The sequence below is a fragment of the Mirounga leonina genome, unplaced genomic scaffold (genome assembly GCF_011800145.1).
Source record: "Mirounga leonina isolate KUSES-001 unplaced genomic scaffold, KU_Mleo_1.0 Mir_201, whole genome shotgun sequence".
Classification (NCBI taxonomy): domain Eukaryota; kingdom Metazoa; phylum Chordata; class Mammalia; order Carnivora; family Phocidae; genus Mirounga; species Mirounga leonina.
Window position 1 is genome coordinate 27,684,967 of NW_023270504.1, and position 19,415 is coordinate 27,704,381.

A 19,415-nucleotide genomic window follows, 5' to 3' on the forward strand; every position below is an offset into this window, starting at 1 on the left:
AGGTGTCATTGAAGATGCCTCAGTGGCACGTGGAGGGGTACCTGGGTGATGTCCAGCACCCCCAGCTGTTGTCCAGGAGGCATGGCCTGTCCTTACTACAAATAAGGCAGCACAGCCTTTGAAAACCAGGTAGCAATAGATTATAAAAGCCTCTCTGGACTCTCAAGCCCCGTATGAAAGTTTGCTGCCATTATTAAATATTTGTTGCTCCTGTTCCCTTCCAGTGGTTGGTGTGTGCAGGGCGCTCACCAGAACCCAGACCCCTGCTGCGGTGCTGTGATAGCAAATGGCAACTGATAACAGAACCTGGCGTGGATATTAGGTCCCCAGTGGCTCCCAGCCCCTGGAAGCTTCTGAGCTTCACTTATGGATATATTGCAGGAAAACCCCATGGACAGGCGCGCTAATTAGCCAGGTGTTCTCTTCATTTGCCAGCCTGCTTGGTGCTGAAATCAGTCTTTGTGTTCAGCATCAGGTGGCCAGCATCGCTCCTGGCTCTTCAGAGCACAGCTAGAGGGACGCTTCGACACACTCAGACATGATAGAGGGACCAAGGGCCTCCCCGCTCCAGTCCCCAGACAGGTAAGAGACCAGGAAGCCAGCCACCAGGCTCTGGAAGAGAAAGTGCCCGGACTGTGCCCCAGGTTCCCGGACATCCTGGTGGCCTTGCTAAATGAGATTACCCCAAATCCCATTCCCTCTCCGAGGCCACTCAGGTCCCACCTTCTGCACGGAACACTTTCCTGCAGGTCAGCCCCCTCTAGTCCTCTCCCACCTGTAAAGTCCTGCGGTCTCATGGTCAAGCCCGTGCTGCCCAGACACGGAAACTCTTGTCCTGTGGGGTTAGCTGCACATTTTCTGTGTGGTCATGCCCTTTCTCTCCCGTTCCCAGACTTCTGAGAGTGACCTTTCCCAGCGACAATCACCTTGTGACATCTCTGATGTGGACTTGTGACAGCTCTGATGATATGCTTGGTAAACTCCTCTCTGTTCCAGGGAAGGTTTAGGGGGCTGCGCATGAAAGTAGCATGGTCTGAGAGCGTGTAATTAACTTTTCATTTGGCTTTGCCTGCTGCCTCTCCATCCAGAATGTGCATTCTCTGAGATTTGGGCTGTTATAATCTTGGTCTCCAACTAGAATATCAGCCTGACTTACCTTGGGGACTCTGTGACAATGTGTTGCTCATCATTGAGCCAAGGGCTAGTCGTACCCCACGACTAGATAGAGATAAATTATCTCTTTGGTGCTAATTTTTTTGCGTAAAAGTCTTCACTTTTATTTCACTGTGGTTACATTTGTATTATATATTCATTCATTAGTTAAAGCCTCTCCCCTGCCCTGAGGGAACTTTCTGGTTCTCCACTGTATCCTGAACACCTAGTACAATGCTCAGAAACTGGTAGGGGCTCAGTAAAGACTAGTTCAGTAAACCCGCCTATGAACGAGTCAGTGTGGTCACTGTAGGGGAGGGTGAAGTCAGAGAGAAGGGGAGTTAGGACCTGGGGTGCTCAGAGGCTTCCTGGAGGCTTCAGCTATAAAGAGAAATGAGGTCAGCTACAGAAGGGCAGGTGGAATAATGGAAAACATACTGGCCGAGGAGTCAAGGACCTAACAGTCAGGTATTTTCCTGCACTGATTATTTTCTGTGTAACCTTGAGAAAGTCTCGTGAGGGTTGAGGGAGATAATTTGGTGCAATTGCTTTAATAAACCACAAAGTGGTGTGGTAAGATGTTATTCACCATCCTGAGATCTGGTCCCTGCCTACCTGTCCAAATATATTTCTTTTTTTTTTAAGATTTTATACACTTGAGAGAGAGAGCGCAGGAGGGAGGGGCAGAGGGAGAAACAGACTCCCCGCTGAGCAGGGACCCAGACCCAGGGCTGGAAGCTGATCCCGGGACTCTGGGACCATGACCTGAGCCCAAGGCAGATGCTTAACCAACTGCGCCACCCAGGCGCCCTCCCAACTTTATTTTCTTATTAATTTGATTTGGCTAGGCTTATCTTCTCATTTAAAAAGAGATTTTTTTCCATTACTGCAAAACTAATACATTGTAATAATAAAAACAAAATTCAGAAGAAAATAAAAATAAATTATCTCTTAAGATTACCATCTAGAAGTAATACTATCAACATCTCCGTGTATAGCCTAAGTAATTTTTCGTTTCTAAATAGGTATGATCTAAGCTTCCCAGGTATCGGCAGCTGGGTGCAGATAGGGCGACATTCTTCTCCTGTTCTCCCACTTGCAGGCTTTGCGAAGGCCGCTGCCCGGGGAAACCACTAGGGGGTGGAGCCTCCCCGCTCTGGTTGCTTGCAGCATCCTTGACAGCGATGCCAGTGAGGGGTACCGAGGGGTGACTTAGGGAGGATGCGTATCTTCACTCATCACTATCTGAAGGTACTTACAGGGTTTATGTATTTATTGTTTCTCTCCACTAGAATGTAAGTTCCACAAGGTCAAAAGCTTGCTGGATTTGACTTACTGCTGCCTTTTGGCACTTAAAACAGTACCTGCACATAGTAAATATTTATTGAAGGAAGGAAGGAGCGCCCGAGTGCCATATTACTTCACATAGAATTGACGTATTACTTCACATATGCACATGACTTGTGCACATGAGCTGTACAGAGGCCAAATTCACTGGTAATATACACCGGGTCTGCCGCATCCAGCTATGGTTGGAGATTTGGCCTCAGCAGCGGTGTGAGATATAATCCTAACTCCCTTGAATCACCACTGTTACCTCCAGTGATTTCAAGCACGCTCTCAGACCATGCTACTTAGCCCGTGGCCAATGCATTCTGCAAATTTCCTCTCCAGGTCCACAGTCTTAACATCCCCAAACTGCACTAGATAAGGAGGCCTATCATCTCCTTGTCCCAGAGCCCGTTCTTCCTCCAGCACCTCTCAGCTTGTTTCCTTGTGGGGCCCTCAGGCTTTTCTTAGAAACACTACTGCATTGCCTTCTTAGGTAAGACAGTGATTCTGGCCACAATTCTGCATGTCTGTTTCAAGGATGAGCTTCAGCAGTGCAGACAACATCTATAGATTGGGTACAAAGGAGCTTGAAGAGCACTGCTGAGAGCTGGGGCTTTGAGAGAGGCTATCCGATTAGCCCTGTGGCTACCCCACTTTTCACGCACAGGGCTCTGCCCTCCCTGGACTGGACACAGTCTCCAGACTCAGGCCGCTAAACACACTTCCCACTGCTACCCCTCCACTTCTCCTCCTCTCCAAAACCTGGAAAAGGATGGGACTAGGCCGGTTTTCTACTGGGTCATTGCAGCCCTGCCGGGAGGGACGTTTCCTCCAATGTCCCCCAAGTTAGCATAAAACGCCTTCCACTGTGACCCCCAGTGGAAAACAAGGGGTGATTCATCTTTGTGTGTTTCTTGGGTAGGATTCAAATCACGAGTAGCAGGTGACCTCCAGACGTGAAGAGTTACCCATCCTCGCAGGGGTCAGGACTGCGAGGTGAGTAAGAAAATCAAAGGTGCGGAAGACTACCTCCCTCAGCCCCTGTCTTCAGGCCCAGGGTGGTGCCACCGCGGCTGTTCTTAGTATTCATCAGCCAGTGCTTAGATTCGAGAACCCGAGTCTTCAGACAGGCCAGAGTCTTCAGACAGGCCATATCTCCCAAGCCTTCTGGAGGACAGTTTCTTTATTCTTTTTTTTCCAGCTTTATTGAAATACATATGTTAACGAACATATAACATTGTGTAAGTTTAAGGTGTACAATAGAATGATTTCATATATGTGTAATTGAAAACCAATTAGCACACTTAGTTTTGTTCACGTCTATCACAGCACATAGTTACAATTTTTCTCTTGTGATAAGAACTTTTAGGTCTGCTCTCTCACCCACTTTCAAATATGCAATACAGTATTGTCAACGCTAATCACCAGCCTGTAGGTTACATTCCCACGACTTATTTATCGAACAACTAAGTTTGTGATTTTTGACCACCTTTACCCATTCCCCCCCACCCCCATTCCCTACCTCCGGCAGCCACCAATCTCTTCTCTGTTTCTATGAGTTCTGTTTTTCTTCGATTCCACCTATAAGTGAGATCATACAGTACTTGTGTTTCTCTGATGTCTTTCACTCAGCATAACGCCCTCGAGATTTGTGTTGTCACAAATGGCAGGATTTCTTCTTTTTTGTGGCTGAGTGTATTACATTTTATGGCTGAATAATACAATCTTATTTATATATATAATGTAATATTATTCATATATATTATTATCACACACACATATATAATGTATAATGTATCATATTTCTTTATTAATTCATCCATCGATGGATACTTTAGGTTGTTTCCATGTCTTGGCTATTATAAACAATGCTGCAGTGAATGTGGGGATGTAGGTATCTCTTTGAGATTGTTATTTTATTTCCTTCGGATATATACCCAGAAATTGAACTATTGGACTGTGTGGTGGTTCTATTTTTAATTTTTTGAGGAACCTCCATCCTGTTTTCCACTGTGTCTGCACCAGTTTGGATTCCCACCAATGGTGCATAAGGGTCCCTTTCTCTCCACGTCCTCACCAACACTTGTTATCCCTTGTCTTTTTGAGAATAGCCATTCTCACAGTCGTGAGGTGATATCTCATTGTGGTTTTGATTTGCACTTCCCTGAAGATGAGTGATGTTGAGCATATTTTCATGTCCTTGTTGTCTGTTTAAATGAGTATCTTCTTTGGAAAAATGCTTATTTAGGTCCTTTGTTCATTTTTAATTGGATTATTTGGGGATTTTTGTCGGTTTTGTTTCTGTTTTGCTATTGAGTTGTATGATTCCTTTATATATTTTGGATATTAACCCCTTATCAAATATATGGTTTGCAAGTATTTTCTTCCATTTTGTACGTTGCCTTTTTATTTTGTTGATGGTTTCTTTTGCTGTGCAGAAGCTTTTTTATTTGATGTAGTTCCACTTGTGTATTTTTGATTTTGTTGCCTTTGCTTTATCCAAATATCCAAAAAATGTTGCCAAGACTAGTGTCAAAGAGTTTTCCCCTGTTTTTTTTTTTCTAGAAGTTTTATGGTGTCCAGTCTTACATTTAAGTCTTTAATCCATTTCAAGTTAATTTTTGTGAGTGTATATGTGTGGGTTTATTTGGGGCCTCAATTATGTTACATTGGTGTTTACATCTGTCTTTATGCTGGTACCATACTGTTTTGATTACTATAGCTTTATAGTATGGTTTGAAAGCAGGAAGCATGATACCTCCAGTTCTGTCCCTCTTTCTCAGGTATGCTTTAGCTATTTGGAGTCTTTTGTGGTTCCAAACTAATTCTAGGATTTTTTTTCCTACTCTGCAAAAAAAAAAAAAAAAAAAAAAAAGAGCCATTGGAATCTTAAGAGGTATTGCATTGAATCTGTAGAAGGCTTTGGGTAGTATGGACATTTTTTTAATTATATTCAGTTAGCCAGCATATAGTACATCATTCGTTTTTGATGTAGTGTTCAACGATTCGTTAGTTGCATTTAACACCCAGTGCTCATCACAACACGTGCCCTCTTTAATACCCATCACCTAGCTACCCCATCCCTCCACCCGCCCTCCCTTCTGTAACTCTCAGTTTTTTTCCCCGGAGTCTAGAGTCTCTCATGGTTTGTATCCCTCTCTGATTTCTTCCCGTTCAGGTATGGACATTTTAGCAATATTAATTCTTTTAATCCATGAACATGGGATATCTTTCCATTTATTTGTATCTTCTTTATTTTTTTTTTATTATTGTCTCATAGTTTTGAGTGTTTAGATGTTTTACCCCCTTGGTTAAATTTATTCCTAAGTATTTTATTTTTGATGATATTGTAAAGGGGATTTTTTAAAATTTCTTTTTCAGATAATTTGTTGTTAGTGTATAGAAATACTACTGATTTTGTATATTGATTTTGTATCCTGCAGCTTTATTGAATTTTTTGGTCAGATCTAACAGTTTTTTTGGTGGACTCTTTAGGATTTTCTGTATGTAAAATCATGTTATCAACATACAGGCGATTTTACTTCTTCCTTTACAGTTTGGATGCCTTTTACTTATTTTTTGTGTCTCATTGCTGTGGCTAGAACTTCTAGTGCTATGTTGAATGGGAGTGGTGAGGATGGGCATCCTTGTCTCGTTCCTGATCTTAGAGGAAAAGCTTTCAACCCTTCACCAGCGAGTATGATGTTAGCTGTGGGCTTTTCATATATGGCCTTTATTATTTTGAGGTACATTTTTTTATACCCAATTTTTTGAGAGTTTTTATCATGAATGGATGTTGAATTTTGTCAGACGCTTTTTCTGCATCTATTGAGGTGATCATATGATTTTATAATAATTCATTTCATTGATATGATGCAGCATAGTCATTGATTTGCATGTGTTGAACCACCTGTGCAACCTATGGATGAATCCCACTTGATCATAGTGTATGATCCTTTTAACGGTATTGTTGAATTTGGTTTGCTAGTATTTTGTTGAGAATTTTTGCATCTGTATTTAACTAGGATATGAGTACACCATTTCTTAAAAACAAGATGACAGAGGTTGGCTCTACGACATTGGGGAAATTGGTGAAATAAGTAGATGTCACTTAAGTTTGTTTAAGCAATGCCTCTGCAGGAGGAAGCTTGTCACTTGTCCTAGCTCTTTTACATGGGGCAGAAAAGCCTGGAGCCTTTGCTGGCCTCTGTCTATGATTTGCAGCTCCACAGCCACTTGTCCCTCACAGGAGCCAGTTCCCCAGTGGAGCATGCCCAGTGTCTTCTGCTTTCCTTCCTCTACTCTCTGATCTCTCCCATAGCACTGATAAGGATATATTTGTGTTTGTATATAGCATTGCAATTCACTTTCATATCCAGTATTTCATCTGACCTTCCTCTGTTGGGACAGGTAAGAAACAGTTATTCCTACCTTTTCAGAGAAATGAACCCATTTTCCCAAGGCCATAACATGGTGAAGTCAGCTCTTGAATCAGATTTTTTGATGCCTGCTCAAAACCTTTTAGGGCACTGTGGTTTCTGCCAGCCTCTTGATAGAGGAGCTTGAGACAGAACAAGAGTGGGTAATAGAGAAGGAACTCAGACCAGAGGTTTGAAGAGGCAAGGTTAGGAACTGTTGGCTGAGTTGCCAGGTAGGCTTGTCTCTGCAGTTTGGATTCATTGTTGTCCTTCTTCCCCTTCATTTTCTACCAGCCATTAAAATTCATGATAAGAATATGCTATCCAAACTCATCGTGATTCCTACAGGACTGGGACCTGGGGGAAAATGTTTGAATTTAGTTCTTTGAGTGGCTGTGGTAGAAGGTACATAGAACAGTGGCCCTTGGTTTTCTTTTCTGCTGCAGCTTAAATCAGAAAAGGGAACATGGGTTCGCATGTTTTTTTTATTATTTATAGATGTTCATTCACTTAGCTTTGTCAGTGAGCCAGATATTTTGCTAAGTGCGGGGAATGAGATGTGATCCATTCTTTCAAGGCATTTGCAGGTGGTGTGTGTGTGTGTGTGTGTGAGAGAGAGAGAGAGAGGGATGGAGGAGCACTGACAAGTGAATCTCTACCATGACTAATTCCTGCAGCAGAAGTAAGTCCAGAAGGCTCTGGAATCCCAGAGGAAGAGCATGTAAGTCAGACTGTGCTGAGGTCACAATGATTTCTCAGAGAAAGTACTCCTTAAATGGAATTCTTCAGTGTTCATAGGACTTAGTATAGACAAGGGGAGGGGCATGCCAGGCAAGTAAACCATGTTTGAAGATGCTAAGAGAATTACATTGCTGAGAGAATAGGAAATCATTTGGGGGGCAGCGAATGCAGTGAGGGAGGTGGGGGAAGATGTCGGTAAAGAGGTGGTGGTCGTTCTGTAGATGTAAGATTTATTGTGAAAGCAGTAAGGAGACATGGTCATGTCCCCTTGGCAACGCTGTCATGGCTTGCTTAACTGTGTTTGAGGTTTGTTTTTTTCTGTTTTTTGTTTTTTTTGTTTTTTTGTTTTGTTTTTGGAAAGCATTTTGGTAGTCTGTATTAAGAGCTTTTAAAATATACATATAAAAATACGCATACCCTTTGGCTCAATAACATTATCTCTGGGAATAATAATACTTATCACCTACTACATCGTGCTTATTGTACCAGATTTTTTTTGATACCCTGTGTATATTATTATTTTTTTAATTCTTATCACAATTTGGTGAGGTGGGAATCATTGGTCCCATTTCATAGATAGAGAAACTGATGTTTTAAAGAGTGAGGCAGGCTTAGGATTGAATTCACACACTGTCACTAATTTGCTGTTTTCCTGAGACAAAGTTATGTAACCTTTCTGAAGCTGTTTCCCGAGGAAGTATTATTTTAAAAAAAAATAATGCAAACCAGAATTAAATGCAAGCTGGTCTTTTTTGGATTACCCACTCATTTGGATTATCTCTGCCAGAGCTGACGTCCATTTTCTTGAACATTTAAGATGAAATAATAGAGCCAGAATTGGGTGGCGTGGAGCGCTGTGGACAGTGGCCTCATTTTGGGGGACCGTTCTGAGAGTTGCTTGCTCCTGCAACTTTCCTCGCGTGCACCCATGTGACTCTCATCCTCTACCTCCTTTATTTGTATCTTGTCCCCCTGCAAAATTGTAAATTCATTGAGGAAAGGGATAGTCTTAAATATATCTTTGTATCTCTCACCCCATCTGCCTGGTTCAGTGCTTTCCTTGTGCCCGCGGAGAGTCCAGAGGTTAGTTTTTCTAGAAGCATAGTTAGAATATCACGATCCCAGGGAAAACAGGGGCTCTGAGAGTGAAGAGGCTTGGTGGCCTACGGCGGGGTGGGGGTGGGGGGGCAGAGAACCGTAGATATTTCAGGTTGGAGACCTGGAAAGGAAGGTTTAGGATTGAGGGGATCTGGGAGAATGTATTTAACAGGAAACATGTAAAACATTCTCATGAATGTTGAGTCGAGAGAGTCATTTTAGTTGGGGTTCCCCCAGAAGCAGATCCTGAGAGGGGGATCCATGTGCAAGCAGATGGAATTAAGGCAGTGCTCCTGGGAGAGTGCGATAAAGGGGCGGGAAGCAGGGCAAGCGAGGGGAAGTGGTCAAGGGCAGTGTCAGGTGGAGCTCCAGCCTCAGCCTGGTCCCACAAAAGTGACCTCAGCTGAAAATTGCAGCTCAGAGTTTGTCCCCGCTGGGCTTTCACACTCTGCCCCAGCCCGTCATTGGCTACTAGCTGTTTTGGGGTGACCGGGGAGCCCAGGCGTTTTCAGCTCTGTGTGGACAAAGCCGCGGCAGCCTGAGGACCGGCCTTCTAAGCGGCACAGGCCACAGGGAGTTAGAAGCAAAGGCATGCAGATGCTGGGGCGGGGGGGGGGGGGGGGGGCAGCAGCGCGTGGTGCACAAATATCCCAAGGGATGTGGGTGGGGCATCAGGATTGTCACCCCGATCACTTCTGACTTAACTTTGTCCAGCTGTGCACACTGATGTCCACCTCTAAAACCCATTTTGCAACTTCCTCGTCTGCAAAGCGGGGGATGGCGTTACTTTGCTGGCTCAAATCACAGAAGGATAGCCAAAACAAAATAAAATGAGATAGAGTCCCTGGTATCATGTTGACACCAATAAGCCTTTATACAAAGCCGGGTGTCATTACTGTGTCTTTCTTTTCCAGGCCCAGAGGATCGATTAGCTCTTGGTCCTCACCGGGCACTTGTCTTGCCGGCATCAACCCGGACAGCCTTTGAAAAGAGCTTGTTCGTGTTGGGAAGAAAGCAGGCACTTTTTTAACGTTGTTAAATTTTGCAGCAGTTTCTTTAATATATACGAGCCGCCTTGAACGACATCTAATTAACCACCAGATATCACGCTGTGGCCATGTTTGGCTTTGATGTGCTCATCAGCATCAGCAAGGAAATACTGGAAAACTAATCATAATAGGACTTAGCTCTTATAAAATGCCTTTTATCTTCCAAGAGGTTTACAACACTAATTATTAGAGGAATTGGGGTAAACAGCAACCATCTCACGGAGACCTCAAACCATTATCAGGACCTTTAATGTATCTTATAATAGAGCAAGAGAAGTGTGAAGGGGGATGTTTAATAATAGTTGTCCGGACCTGGAAGAGTTATTTTATGAAGATAGGAGACAGCTGTTCCCTGTCTCCCTTGAGGCGAGAACAAGGAAATTGGACCTAAAAGAGGAGGCAGGATATAGCAGTTGCATAACCGACAACAGGCTGCAGAATGTAAGATGGCCCACCCAAAGGAGCTTCCTTCTGTACACCTGCCCCTTTATTCAGGCCGATGAGGCACCTGGCCTTCCAGGTGGCCTTGGGTGGGTGACATTACCACAAAGTCCCATCCAGCTGTGGCAGTCAGTGGTAGATTTATGGGCTTCTTGATCGTATCTCTTCATGTAGCATTTTTTTTTTTTTTTTTTTTTTTTTTGCTTATTAGTTCTGTTAGAATTTTTTCTGGAGTAGAGCAAGGCCACTTGAATTCCATAATAAGAATAATAACCAGGGGCACCCAGCTGGCTCAGTCAGAAGAGCACGGGGCTCTTGATCTCGGGGTTGTAAGTTCAAGCCCCCTGTTGGGTGTAGAGATTACTTAAAACTAAAATCTTAAAAAAGAAAGAATAATAACCATAGCTAACATTTTACGGATGAGAAAGCAGGGCACAGAGAGCTTAAGAAACCTGTCTGTGGCCATATAGCTCGTGCTGTGGGCAGCCTGGCCGTGGAGTTTGTGGTCTTATCCACCACAGCAAGAGGCCTGTTGGAGAAGGGGTGATTGGTCCAAAGGCCCCCTGCACTGTGTGTCCAAGAAGTAGGAAACAATCGCATACAGCACAGGGAAATCTCCTTTTCAGACTGGTCTGGTTCCTGTGCTAAAGACTTTAGTCTTGAGCAGTAGGGTGGTGAAAGGGGTTCTGCAAAGCAGCATCTTTGGTCCTCACCGAAAGGAGCCATATACCTGCCTCACTGTCCTAGTCCCACCAGAGGGTCTGCCCAGAGCTGTGCAGAGGAGGGGAGGGGTACATTCATGAATAACGAGCAGACCACCTATGAAACCCTGAGGTTTGGTCACAGCACATTTTCCCCAAGTACTAAGATACAGTTGAGGGGGTGCCTGGGTGGCTCAGTGGGTTAAGCGTCTGCCTACAGTTCAGGTCATGTCCCAGCCCAGCATTGGGCTCCCTGCTCACAGGGAGTCTGCTTCTCCCTCTGCCTGCCGCTCCCCCTGCTTGTGCTTTCTCTCTCTCTCTCTCTCTCTCGCTCGCTCTCTTTCTCGCAAATAAATAAAATCTTAAAAAAAAAAAAAGATGCATTTGAAATGGACTGTGCAACCTAAGTCTCCAGCAGCGGGGAGATGGGGGGGTGGCACAGCCTAAGGAGGCATCAGCTACCATCGCCTCTGCCGACAGTCCTGGGGGTATAGAGATCAGGACACCCTGTGCAGAAACATTAGCCTCACCATTTCTTCTCAGTGAGGGCTGATTGCTGGTTGCTTGAAATAGGCCATGATGGGAACCCTGACACTCTAGAAACAGGCAGATGCCAACAAATCAGGGCTTTCCCCCTCCTCACCCTCCCTGGAGAACTGGTTGCCAAATATGGCGGTGTCTTTTTTTTAACACCATTTCTGACATGAACGTGTGTCTCATGACTCAGTTCAACTCTGACACTAACTCCCAGAGTTAGCGCTGACCCATAGCTGAGGGCTCCTTCCCACAAGACGGCCCCCCTCAGATGCCGGTCTCAAGTCCCAGGCTGTCACCTGTCTGTCTGACTGACCGGCCAGATATTCCCCTTCTCACAGTCAGTGATGCGCTAGAATGACTCATAGAACTCAGGAAAGTGCTTCACTTATGTGTACTGGTTTATTATAAAGGATGCAGCTCAGGAACAGCCAAATGGAAGAGATGAGAAGGGCAAGGGGAGGGGTGTGTGTGTATGGTGCTTCCATGCCCTCTCACCTCCTCCCTGTCTTCACCAACCCGGAAGCTCCCGAGCCCCATCGGTTAGGGCTTTTGATGGCAGTTTCCTTACCTTGGCATGACTGATTCAGTCATTGGCCACTGTGATTGAACTCAAGCATCAGCCCCTCTGTCCTTCCTGAAGGTCAACCGTCTCATCTCCTGGTTGTTTGCTCCAGCACCCAACCTCCATGCTGAAGCTATCCAGAAGCCCACCGAGAGTCGGTCCTTCCCCATACACTCAGGTGTTATCAGAAGGGGCTCATGATGAATAGCAGATGGCATTCCTTTCACTCAAGAAATTTCAGGACCTCTGTGCCAGGAAACAGGGGCAAAGATGAAGTATATATTTTTCATTATACCACAAATATTTACCACTCTCAGCTCTCACTGTCGATGGTCAGGTAAGAAGCCAACACACATTTATTAGGCACATAGCATGTGCAAAGTACCAGACTGGGAAATGGTGGGACATTTGTTTATTTGAGTGTTCAAATATCAATTTCACACTCACTAAGATTTATGGAGCTAGAGCTTCTGCCTTCGTGGAAGAAGTAAGTCCTATCATGTACACTCGAACCAGACCAAGCGGTATGTTCTAATGCTGAAAGCATGAAAGAGTCAGTAAGTATTCAAAGGGACAGTGGCCCACGCAGTCCAGACTGGGCAGCCAGTAAGACTTCTCAGGGAAGGTGGACTTAGACCCGCACCCTGACTGCATACCCCACACCGAGAATCCACGCAGACCTACACGGACTGTTTTTATAGGATGGAGAAGGATCTGAAAATCTTGCCTTTGCTCCGTGCAAGGAAACACCTCCCATCTGAGGCCTTGAATCCTCCTTAACTTGCTCTGGCCCAGGAGGCGCACTGCGGACCATTCCCTCACGAGCATTTCACAACCATTCCTATGGAAGTTGCGTTTGCAAGCTTTGCTCAGCACCCCTCCTGCACCCTCTGCAGTTTGAGGAGACCTGCCCGCCCCCGCCTTCGTTTGACGCTGCCTACTCAGAGTGAATGGCTGAGACTCCGGGCGTATGGAGAACGCCTCCACTGAAAGCCAGGATAATTAAAGAGATTCCACCAGATCCCGAAGATGCCTTTTGTGCTTTCGATTTCCCAACTGCCCGCTGCAGGAGAGATTCAAGAGGGGATCAGGGTGATTTAGGGGCTGCTTTCAAGTGCGCAGCGGGCATGGGGTGTGGGTGGCATACCAGCTGCTCTCCATCTCCACCGAGCCCGGAGTAAGGGGGAAATTAGCTCAGAAGCTCTAGGAGGGATTTAGGTTTGATCTATGACCTTTCCGACTGCAGCAGTTACTAAGCTGCTAGAATGACTTCGGAAATCTGGGAAATGTTCCTGGAAATGTTTGAGGGCTGGATAATTTCCATCTGTGTATAAAGGCTTTTATGGAACCACCCTGGAGGGAGAAGAGTGGTCCGCAAGTTCAGATTGAGACAGGCAGATAAAACGTGATGTCACTGTTCCGCTTGCAATGGCAATGGCGATGGCGTTTTCCCTTTCCCTTTGGAATATACCCCACCGGTTTCCCTTGTATGGCCGTACTGTCCGTTGGTCTAAAAGATGTTCGAGGCAGAAAGCTGGGTGCAGCCCTGAGCTCAGAGCAACCCTGGGCTTCACCCAAGTGTGAAACAGCCGGGCCAGTCACACGGCTGCCAATTTATTTTTGAAACAAAAGCAGAAGCCCTTCTGTTGTTTCGTCTTGTTTCCCTCGGAAAACCCACAGATGCTGGGCAACGATCACAGGCCACGCCAGGGGAGAAGGCGTAAGAGAAAGGGGGCTGAATGAATGGTCTTCCCTGCCCCCTTATTTGCAGAGTTCACTGAGCTCCTTACAGTAAGGGACTGAGGATTTTCACAGGGAAAGTACTTAATTTTCTGCCATTTCCTGCTTGCCAGAGTTGAATTTAGAAAGAAGAATCAGGCGGGGTTAGATTTGCAAGTCAGGGGATAGGAGAAGGTACTGGCCTGGCCCGATTATCTCTCTTTTTAAATAGATCTATCCAGCTATTGACATACAATAAACTGCACGTATTTAAAGTGTACGATTTGATGGGCGCCTGGGTGGCTCAGTTGGTTGGGCGACTGCCTTCGGCTCAGGTCATGATCCTGGAGTCCCGGGATCGAGTCCCGCATCGGGCTCCCTGCTCGGCAGGGAGTCTGCTTCTCCCTCTGATCCTCCATCTCATGCTCTCTCTCTCTGTCTCATTCTCTCTCTCAAATAAATAAATAAAATCTTAAAAAAAATAAATAAATAAAAATAAAGTGTACGATTTGAGGGGCACCTGGGTGGCTCAGGCGGTAGAACGTCTGACTCTTGGTTTCGGCCCAGGTCATGATTTCAGGGTTGTGGGATTGAGCCTCACATCAGCTCTGAGTTGGGCTCCACGTCCCAGCTTGGGATTCTCTCTTTCTCCCCCTCTGCCCCACCCTGCTCATGTGCCCGCTCTCTCTCTCTCAAAAAAAAAATAAAAAGGTATACGATTTGATAAGTTCTGATACGTATATTTGTATGTACATACATATGTATGGATGGATATATATGTGTCTAGGCATATATCTAGATATGTACCTACATACACGTAAGTGTAGACATACACGTAAGTGTAGACATACACACATACATATATGCATATATATATATATATCACCATGACATGAGCACATTGAAGACATGGACGTATCCACACCCCCAGAAACTCTCCTCTTGCCCATTTGTAATCTCTCCTTCTTACCCTTCTTCACCCCCCCTTATCTTTTTTCTGTCACTATATATTAGTCTTCATTTTTACAATTTTATATAAATGGAATCAAATACTACATACTCTTTCTGTATGGCTTTTTTTGCTCACATGATTATTTCAAGATTTATCCATTTTGTTGCTTGGCTCAATAGTTTATTCCTTTTAATGCAGAGTAGCATTCCATTGCGTGTGAACGTGACAGTTTGCTCACCCATTCACCTGTTGATGAATATTTGTGTTGTTTTTGGCTACTACAAATAAAGCTTCTGTGAACGTTCATGTATAGGTCTTTGTGTGGACAGAATGCTTTTATTCTCTTGGGTAAATATTTAGGAGTGGAATGGCAGGATATTCTCTTGGGTAAGTGTTTAGGAGTGGAATGGCAGGGTAGAAGTTTGACTTTTTAAAGAAACCTCCAGATGTTTTCCAAAGGGACTGTACCATTTCACATTCCCACCAACGGTGTGTGAATGGTCCATCCAATTGCTCCATGTCTTTGCCAAGACTTGGAATGCCATTCTTTTCAAGGCAGGGCTTGATCTCATGACCCTGAGATCAAGACCTGAGCTGAGATCAAGAGTTGAATGCTCAATCGACTGAGCCACCTATGCACCCCTCATTTTAGCCCTTCTAGTAAGTGTGTAGTGGTGTCTCATTATGGCTTTAGATTGCATTTCCCTTATGACTAATGACGTTGAGCATTTTCGTGTAGCTATCTGGTATCTGTATATCTTATTTGATGAAGCAGCTGTTCAAATGTTTTGCCCATTTAAAAAGTTGAGTTCCTTGTGTTCTTAGTAATAAGTTCTAAGCGTTCTTTATATATTCTGGACCAAAATCTGCTGTCAGTTATATGCTTTGCAAATATTTTTTCCCAATCTGAACTTAAATGGTATCTTTTGAACAACAGAAATTTTAAATTTTCATGAAGTCCAATTTATCCATTTTTTTAAAAGATTTTATTTATTTGACACGGGGGTGGGGGGCACAAGCAGGGGGAGCAGCAGAGGGAGAGGGAGAAACAGGCTCCCCGCTGAGCAGGGAGCCCGATGTGGGACTCGATCCCAGCACCCTGAGATCATGACCTGAGCCGAAGGCAGACGCTTAATGACTGAGCCACCCAGGCGCCCCAATTTATCCATTTTTTGAAGTATTATGCTATTGCCGATAGACCTAAGGAATCTTTGCCTAAGCCAAGGTCACAAGGATATTTTCTCCTTGTAGTTTTAAATTTTTAGACATTACATTTAGGTCTATGATCTGTTTTGAGTCAACTTTTGTATGTGGTATAAAGTATGCATTGACATTCTTTGTTTGCAAATGAATATCCAATTATTCCAGTCCCATTTGCTGAAAAGATTTTCCTTTCTCCGCTGCATTGCCTTTGCATTCTTGTAAAAAATCAGTTATATATATAGGTCTATTTCTGGATTCTCCATTCTCTATTTTGTTCCATTTATCTTTTTTTTTTTTTATCTTCGTGCCAGTACCATAGTCAGTGCCTTTATTACTATAGATTTGTAATAAGTTTTGAAATCAGATAGTGTTAGTTTTCCAATGTTGTTGTTCTTTTTTCAAAATTGTTTTGGCTATTCTAGGTCCTTTGCATTTCAATATGAATTTTAGATTGGCTTGTCAATTTCTACAAAAAAGCCTGCTGGGATTTTGATTGAGATTGAGATGAATCTAGAGACGAATTTAGGGAGAAATTACATCTTAATAGTACTGAGTCTTCCAAACCATGAACGTGAATATTTACCCATGTTTTGGTCTTCTTTAATTTAATTCTCTCATCCATATTTTGAAGCTTTCTATATACAGGTATTACACATTTTTGTCAGCTATATTCCTAAGTATTTCATATTTTTGATGCTATTGTAAATGGTATTTTTATTTCAATTTTAAGTTTTTGTTGCTGCTGTACAGAAAATACAATTGGGAGGGGCGGAGCAAGATGGTGGAGGAGTAGGAGACCTGGATTTCGTCTCCTCTCAGGAATTCAGCTGGATAGGGATCAAACCATTCTGAACACCTACGAACTCAACAGGAGATTGAAGAAAAGAAGAGCAACAACTCTCTCATCAGAAAAGCGACCACTTTCTGGAAGGTAGGACGTGCGGAGAAGTGAATCCGCGGCGATATTCGGGAGGATAGACGGCGGGGGAGGGGCCTCCGTCGGCCGCTTCTGGCAAGTGATAGAACCACGGAGCACAAAATCGGAACTTTTAGAAGTCTGCTCTGCCGAGGGACGTCACTCCGGTGGCTAAGCGGGGGGTGGAACCCTCCGGGACAGTGTGGTCTCAGGACCCTCGGGGTCACAGAAAGACCGGGGGTGCCTGAGTGTGGCAGAGCTCCCAGGTAACGGAGCAGGGAAGCCGGCTGCAGAGGCGGAGCCCAGGCGCGGGCCCTCAGCTCGGGGTTGCCATAAACCGTGATCCACGGCACAGTCGGGCCCCTGCTCCTCCAGCAGGGACCCAACAAGCGGCAGATCCGGGGAGACTCACCTTCCTCCTCCGGGAGGAGCCACGCGGGACTGCACCGCAGGGATCTGCTGGGTTTGGAGACTCCACCCGGGGTCGGGTGCCAGAGATAGAAACGCGCGGTCACAGGCCGGTTGAGCACGGAGTGCAGCTGGAGACCGGGGAGACGGGAGTGACTGACGGCTTTTCTCTGGGGGTGCACTGAGGAGTGGGGCCTGAGTTCTCGGCTCCTCCGGGGCGGAGATTGGGAGGCTGCCATTTTCACTCTCCGCCTCCAAAGCTGTAGGGAAAGCTCGCAGGGAACAAAAGCCCCGGAGAGCAAACCCGAGCAGATTACTTAGCCAGGAGGGGGCAAGGGCGGGGCAATTCCGCCTCCAGCAGAGACATTTGGAAACCACGGCAACAGGCCCCTCCCCAGAAGATCAGCGAGAACAGCCGGCCAAGACCAAGTTTACCGATCAATGAGAATGGCAGAACTCCTGCGCTAGGGGAATACTGCACATAGAATTCATGGCTTTTTTACCATGATTCTTTAGTCTTTCAAAGTTGAGGTTTTTTTAACTGTCTTTTTTTTCTTTTTTTTTCTTTTTGAATTTTTCTTTTTCCCTTTTTCAACCAACATCTTATCAATCCCTTTTTTAAAAAAAAACATTTTTATTTTTCATTTTTAGAGTCATATTCTATCCCTTCATAGTAGTTACCCGTATTTTTGGCTTATATATATAAGTTGTTCTCTCTTTAAAATTTTGAGATAGTTTCTTCTAACAGATTAAAATATACCCTAAATCTCTAGTATATGGTGTTTTCTATTCCCCTGCCTGATCACATCCTCTCCCTTTTTTTTTCTTTTTTTAAATCCTCTTCTTTCTTTTTTCAAACAACTTCTTATCAATTCCTTTTATAAAATTTTTTATAATTTCCATCTTTACAGTCATATTCCATCCCTTCATCATAACAACCCTTATTTTTGTACATATATAAGTTTTTCTTTCTTTAAAATTTTGGGAGGCACTTTCTTCTAAAAGACCAAAATACACCCCAAATCTAGTGTGTGGCACTGATCTATATACCAGCCTGATCATATTTGATCACATTCTGGGTTTTTTTTGGTTTGTTGTTGTTGTTTTGTTTTGTTTGTTTTTGTTTTTATCTTTATCTTTTTCTTTTTCTTTTTTTTTGTTTTCTCTTTTTTCTCTCTTTCCCTTTCTTTTCCCACTGCTTCAGGTCTTTTCTGATTTGTTTAGAGTATATTTTCTGGGAACGTTGTTACTCTGCTAGCATTTTGTTCTCTCATTAATCTATTCTCCTCTGCACAAAATGACAAGATGAAAAAAATCACCTCAACAAAAAGAACAAGAGGTAGTACCGACTGCCAGGGACCTACTCAATACAGACATTAGTACGATGTCAGATCTAGAGTTCAGAATCATCACTTTAAAGATACTAGCTGGGCTTGAAAAAAATATGGAAGTTATTAGAGAAACCCTTTCTGGAGAAGTAAAAGAACTAAAATCCAACCAAGTAGAAATCAAAAAGGCTATTAATGGGGTGCAATCAAAAATGGGGGCGCTAACTGCTAGAATAAATGAGGCAGAAGAGAGAATCAGTAATATAGAAGATGAAATGATGGAAAATAAAGAAGCTGAGAAAAAGAGAGATAAACAACGACTGGATCACGAGGGCAGAATTCGAGAGATAAGCGATACCATAAGACGAAACAACATTAGAATAATTGGGATCCCAGAAGAAGAAGAAAGAGAGAGAGGGCCAGAAGGTATAATGGAGCAAATTATAGCAGAGAACTTCCCTAATTTGGGGAAAGAAACAGGCATGAAGATCCAGGAAGCACAGAGAACCCCTCTCAAAATCAATAAAAATAGGTCAACACCCCGACATCTAATAGTAAAACTTACAAGTCTCAGAGACAAAGAGAAAATCCTGAAAGCAGCTCAGGAGAAGAGATATGTAACCTACAAGGGTAGAAACATTAGATTGGCAACAGACCTATCCACAGAGACCTGGCAGGCCAGAAAGGACGGGCAGGATATATTCAGAGCACTAAATGAGAAAAATATGCAGCCAAGAATACTATATCCAGCTAAGCTGTCATTGAAAATTGAAGGAGAGATAAAAAGCTTCCAGGACAAACAAAAACTAAAGGAATTTGCAAACACAAAACCAGCCCTACAGGAAATCTTGAAAGGGG

General features: G+C 44.1%; 1 protein-coding gene across 1 annotated transcript in view; it reads left to right on the forward strand.

Annotated features, from left to right (window-relative positions):
* Positions 1–472: 472 nt before the first annotated feature.
* The window catches only part of CRACR2A (calcium release activated channel regulator 2A), a 99,251-nt gene continuing 80,308 nt past the window's right edge, over positions 473–19,415 (forward strand). The window contains exons 1-2 of the mRNA XM_035028441.1: positions 473–582; positions 3,407–3,480. The gene's annotated coding sequence lies outside the window, so the exon portion shown is untranslated. The remainder of the gene's footprint in view (positions 583–3,406; positions 3,481–19,415) is intronic.